Consider the following 6,281-nt stretch of genomic DNA (forward strand, 5'->3'; position numbering starts at 1 on the left):
CTGACCTCAGTGTTTAACGGAGACTCTAAAAAACTTCTCACTACAGTGACACTCACTTTACAACACGACAGCAGAAATTCTGGTCAAGGATTACAGATGTTTTTTAACGACTGCCGAGGATGTTGACGGCCCATGAACCATGTGTTTGAGTTAGCTGAATGAGGAGCTGATCCTGCATGTGCAGCTGGATGGCTGAGGCCATCGGTGTCTGCCTCTGAGCTGTGACAGCTGATGAGTTTATAAAAACGAGCCTCGCACGCTGCCCCAGGCAGATCCTCCTGACTGGGCTCCATGATGCAGAACATCTGTGTGACCTGTGGTGAAAGTCGGTCCTTCACGTAAAACTGGATCAAAATCTTCTCGTGTCCTCGAGTGTGGCTTTGTTGAGTAGTAAAATGAAAAGAGGATGTTTTTATGCAACATCGTTTGCTTTAGTGACGTGTAAATGTTTGACAGGAACACCGGCGGCGTCATCAGGGCTGACAAACATCTGGATGAATTTAGAGTTCATGTTTCCAGCAACGACCGGTGGTGATGTCACGTTCAACTTGATCTCTTCTCAACAAATGATCCTGATGTTCTGTTGGACGGTCAAACGTCTCACCGTCCTCATGAGCTCTTCATTCATGTCACATTCACTCCATATGCTGCTTTGTCACTTCTCTACAAATGACAATGTCAGGACCTTCATTTTATTTTATAGATATACTTCTTTTATATTGTTATGCTGCAATTTAGAACAGTGTCATACTTGTATTATTTCATTTTATTCTAATGTTAATTAAATGTTTTCATGTTTAATGGTTATTGTTGCACCAGGGGTCTGAGATTAATGTCATTTCAGTCCAGTTGTAACAGTCCAGCTGCACGCAGCAGCAACGTTACTCCATCGACTGCAAACATGAAACTGAACCTTTTACTCTGTTTGGAGGTGGATGAAAATCTTTTGGAATAAAGACACACGTGGATGTTCAGGCCCAACCTTTAGCTCAGGAGCTGTTTGGGTTTAGGCACCATGTAGAAAATAAACATAAATTATTATGTGTGCAGAAATCCAAACTTGCTTAAATCTGTTTCAGGCCTTTCTTGAGTTAAACGTCTCTACACTCGGTGAATTTCAAACATTTTCCTTTGAGCATTTCGCTGCCACCATGTGATCATGTCGGGTCTTTCCACCGCCTCGTGTCCTTCTTCTTGGTCCACAAGGACCAATTAGAATCCAGCTGATTCCAGCTGTGACCTCTGGGTCCACCCCAGCTCTGCTGACAGGAGCGTTAGCATGTAGCCAAACTGTTTTACATGTTATTGACGCGCCGCGGGGCATCATACTCATTTTATCACACCAATTTCATTCTTGGCCGATCGCCCCTCAGGCAGATTAGTGGCAGGTTCCCATTGATTTTTCACGTAATTGATCACAGACCTGCTCGAGCAATTTATTGGCCCACTCGCACCTGTGATTAAGTCTGAGGCCACATGTGTTTATGCATGCGCCCACTGCTGCACCGTGCGCCACACGCCGCTCTGCTCAGAAAGTGTCAGCCTAATGAATGCCGTCCTCCAGTCGGGGACATTTCTAATCACGGTGGAGTGAAGCCGTGTCAGGTCCAGTCAGCAGAGAGCAGGGCAACCTTTTGTGACAGCACGTCATGTGTCTGAATGAAAGCGTGCAGCCGGGTTTCATTGCAACTGATCTGAGTTCACTTTGAGCTGCTGCACTCGCAGGATGAATATCAGAGCGCTCAGCAGCCCAAAGCCACGATGACATCATCACATTTTCTTTGGAAGCCAGGGCTCAGATAATTACAGAAGAAGACAAAGACGAAGAGCTGAGTACTTTTTAAATATACACCGTGTTCTCCGGGCATGTCGGGAGGAGTGAGGTTAGCATGTAAGTCGTTTACAGGCCTCACTTATTCTGCTCCAAACCACAAGCCGTGCTGCTGAGCTGGAGTGCTTAGTGTCGGCGCAGCTCATCTCCCCTCGGTTCTGTGACAGAGCTGGAATAGCAAGGATCAGGGATAAAGCTGCTCAACAAGCTCAAGAGCTATCAAAGATCCACCCTTTTAATTTGCTTAATTTACAGGCAGCTCTTTCACTAATAACCTTCTCAGAGTGATGCTTGACACAAGGGAGCGCACACAGGATGTTACGGTCTGAGAGCAAGAAATCCCGTCAAATGTTGTGCTTGTTTGCAGCCTCCATGTTTGACCTGACGTGTCCTTCACCACACGAGCACGTCGCTGTTTCAGCTGAGCCATTCACAGCAGCACTGCACGTGCACGAAGAGCTGCGGCTCGGGGAACTCCGTGTTTGTCTTGAAGCTGTGGTCCGCAGGGAACGCCGGAGCAGACGAGCGTCTGAGGCCAAAACAACTTCCGTCCACATGAAAACGCTTCCTGGTGCAGCGAGCCGTGATGGAGTGCTTTAACGCACGGCGTGAAAAGGAAAACATGGAGGAGCTTTTGTGTTTATGACGTGTTTCTCACACATTCGTCCTGTAATGTGAACAAGTTCAATAAAACACAACAAAAGTATAAAAGTAAGAAAAATCAAACGGACAAACATCTGTAAATAAAAACAACTTCAGCTGCTCTTGAAAGACTCGAAACACGAAGAGCTTGTTCCTTAAAGAGCGAAGGTCTCATTGAAGCTGAGAAGACACGAACAGGCCGGAAACATCCCCGACGGGTTTTAATCTCAAATCTGAACCAAACGAGAGAAGCAGTTAAACCACAGAGATTATGATGACGGGATTTAATTTTTTTAATTCTTCAGGAGATGTTGGTCAAGTGAGGACACGGAGCCGCCTCAGAAACCAAACCTGAGTTTGACCTGAGAGCTGAAGTTGGTCAGTTTGTTGCTTTGGATCATCACATGCTCGTCTGCTCACAGGTGACCTGAGGAACCGGTTCATGTCAGACAGCCACGGGTGTGAAACTGCAGCTCCTGATGAGAAGGAGCTTCGTGCTCCTGATGAGAAGGAGCTTCGTGCTCCAGATGTGAAGGAGCTTCTTGCTCCTGATGTGAAGGAGCTTCGTGCTCCTGATGAGAAGGAGCTTAGTGCTCCTGATGTGAAGGAGCTTCGTGCTCCTGATGTGAAGGAGCTTCGTGCTCCAGATGTGAAGGAGCTTCGTGCTCCTTATGTGAAGGAGCTTCGTGCTCCTGATGTGAAGGAGCTTCGTGCTCCAGATGAGAAGGAGCTTCGTGCTCCTGATGAGAAGGAGCTTCGTGCTCCAGATGTGAAGGAGCTTCTTGCTCCTGATGTGAAGGAGCTTCGTGCTCCTGATGAGAAGGAGCTTAGTGCTCCTTATGTGAAGGAGCTTTGTGCTCCAGATGTGAAGGAGCTTTGTGCTCCTGATGTGAAGGAGCTTCGTGCTCCTGATGAGAAGGAGCTTCGTGCTCCTGATGTGAAGGAGCTTAGTGCTCCTGATGTGAAGGAGCTTCGTGCTCCTGATGTGAATGAGCTTCGTGCTCCAGATGTGAAGGAGCTTCGTGCTCCTGATGTGAAGGAGCTTCGTGCTCCAGATGTGAAGGAGCTTCGTGCTCCAGATGTGAAGGAGCTTCGTGCTCCAGATGTGAAGGAGCTTCGTGCTCCAGATGAGAAGGAGCTTCGTGCTCCTGATGCTGATCTGATGATGCTGTGCTCCATGACGAGCAGCTGCGTGACGCGTTTTATTTCACAAACAAAAGAAAACTCTTGTTATTGAGCATGCATCAGGATAAAACTCTTGTTTCTTCTGTCCTGCAGCTCAGGAACAGTTTGAAGTCCTCAGGAGGACAAGTCGAGTCCGTCTCACGTGCTCGTTAGGAGTCAGGAGAGCGCGCACGCAGCAGCTCCTTCTGCGTCGCCAGAAATGACAACAGCAGATCGATAAGAGCTTGAAATGAAAAGAAGCCCCCGGTTTGCCCCCCCAGGCGAAACGTTTCAGCCTGTCTGAACTTCAGGCATTCCTCTGTCTGCGTGAGAAACTGGAGGCGCGTGCGTTCTCTCCTCTCTCTCTCCGTGGAGCCTCTCCAGACGCTGCACGCCCTATTCCTCTGCTGGCAGGCGGGGTGGGGGTGTGGTGGTGGTGGGGGGGGGGGGTGGGGGTCTTTATGATGCAGAGCTGTTTGCACACGTTTTCTGATTTTTACTTAAATTTTGTGTGCTGTGCGCGCGCTGGGCGTCATTTTGCACGAATGCATGAAACAAAACAAAAATCTGTTGTTTTTTAATTCGCCATTAAAATTTAAAATGTATTTCCTGTTTGATATTTAATTATTTAATATTTATACGATATATTTGATATTTAATGTTATTTATTATTTAATATTTATACGATATATTTGATATTTAATAGTTTAGGCAGAAATAAAAGTGAAAATGAAGAAGATAAATTAAAATGTTCTGCTGAATTAAACAATCAGAGCTTTTTATATTATTTTTTTTAAATCAAATCGAATTCAGGTCCACGCGTGCATGTGGACGGGGGATAAATGATGTGCACGTTTTGCTTCAGTGACCCCCTCCTTTTCTTTTTTTTTGCCTAAATTCCCGAGTGGACGCGCGCATTAATTAGCGCTTTAATGGGAGTATGACTAAAAATGTAAAGCACGGATTAGGAGCAAGGAGGGGCGTGCGTGTGAAGGGAAGGGGGTGGCAGGCCTATACGTCCGGTGCGCGCGCCTCGCTTAAGATGGAACATGCAGAAGATTTACATGGAGGCCAGCTGTCCCCTCCGCCTGGCGTGCACGAGCACGGCACCTCAAACACTCCTTTAGTTCAGTTTTATTACAATAACAGACAAATATAAATTATCAAAAACATAAAAATATAAAATATGAAAAACATAAAAATATAAAATATGAAAAACATAAAAATATAAAATATGAAAAACATAAAAATATAAAATATGAAAACCATAAAAATATTGAAACCATTCATTCGACTTTTAAGCCATGAGTATAAAGTATAAAAAATAAAGAATAAATAATAAATAATAAAGAATAAAGTATAAATAATAAATAATAAAGAATAAAGTATAAATAATAAAGAATAAATAATAAAGTATAAATAATAAAGATTAAAGATCAATGAGAATAAATGAGGTTGAAGCTGATCAGGTCCATTGATCACTGGATGCGGAGCCTCCAAACGTTTTCAGGTGTTTTCGTGTGGACTGCAGGTTTCTTTCATTCATCACACATCGTGCGTGCCTGCAGCTCCACGGTGACGCGCGCATCATTTACATCTACTCTTCACGCGCACGTGCTTCCTCCTCTGATTGTTGCCCTCTGCTCAGACGCAACGCAGGCATACACACCCCTTTTAGGAGTGCGCGCGCTCCCACACAAACAAACGCGCGTGCGTCTCTCTCCGAAGCTGGAAACATTGCGCCACTCTTGGAGCGACTTTCAAGGAAGAGGGGGAGAGTTGAGGGAGGCGGGAGAGGACGAGCCGAGGCGATGAAAGCGCCTCCTCCGCTGCTGCTCCTCACTTTCTAACTTCTTCGTGCGCGTGAACCGAAGCGCCCCGTTTGATCTCTCATATCGTAACTGATAATATCATTACAGTTGGATAAACGGCGGGGACTCGTCATCTGGACAGAACTTCTCCTGGACACCGCGGCTGCCTGACTTATCCCGTGAACGCAACTGCTGCTTTCAAGTCAGTCGGCGGGATTTATCTGGAAGAACGCGTGGGGGGGAAGACCATCCCCACCCGTGTCCGCAACTGGTGAGCGCGCGGCTGGACGAGCAGGAAGCCCCAAACGCAGGAGGGAGACGTGAGTTCATGCGACTGACCGCGCGCGTGTCTGCCTGCTGCTCCGCGTGGAGAGACGTGCGGGCACGATCACGAGGCGTGGGGACATCCAACAGTAAAACGCAGCGCTGGTGCATGATGGGAAAGCGGCTAGAAGCGCGTGAAGGAGCGCGTTAGATGAGTCTCAAGTCTGAGCCGGAACATAAATGTCCAACACGCTCTTTAATGCGCGCGTGCGTGTTTGAAAAGACAATAAAAACGTAATTTCGCTCTGTTGAACTTTTCATGTTCCGTTATTTAGTCCTGGTCCTGGTCCTGGTCCTGGTCCTGGTCCTGGTCCAGTCACAGGGGGTTCATTTGTGCAGTGAAGCCGGTGGGAAGCCGTGCATGTGTGCATGCACGGGGCCTCACTCTTTCATCATCCCTGCAGCTGAGAGCAACCGCGGGGATGAATGCATGAAGGGACGGAAAGATGGAGATCAAACCGGATGTAAACAGCTCGGTGGGGGGGGGGACTAAACTAAAATTTAAACGT

At 46.9% G+C, this 6,281-nt stretch overlaps 1 protein-coding gene across 1 annotated transcript in view; it reads left to right on the plus strand.

The window, feature by feature from the left end:
- The first annotated feature begins 5,755 nt into the window (after positions 1-5,755).
- The window catches only part of pitx2 (paired-like homeodomain 2), an 8,256-nt gene continuing 7,730 nt past the window's right edge, over positions 5,756-6,281 (plus strand). Inside the window, exon 1 of the mRNA XM_037675579.1 lies at positions 5,756-5,768. The gene's annotated coding sequence lies outside the window, so the exon portion shown is untranslated. The remainder of the gene's footprint in view (positions 5,769-6,281) is intronic.

This window comes from Nematolebias whitei, chromosome 4 (assembly GCF_014905685.2).
Source record: "Nematolebias whitei isolate Nwh7 chromosome 4, NemWhi1, whole genome shotgun sequence".
NCBI lineage: Eukaryota > Metazoa > Chordata > Actinopteri > Cyprinodontiformes > Rivulidae > Nematolebias > Nematolebias whitei.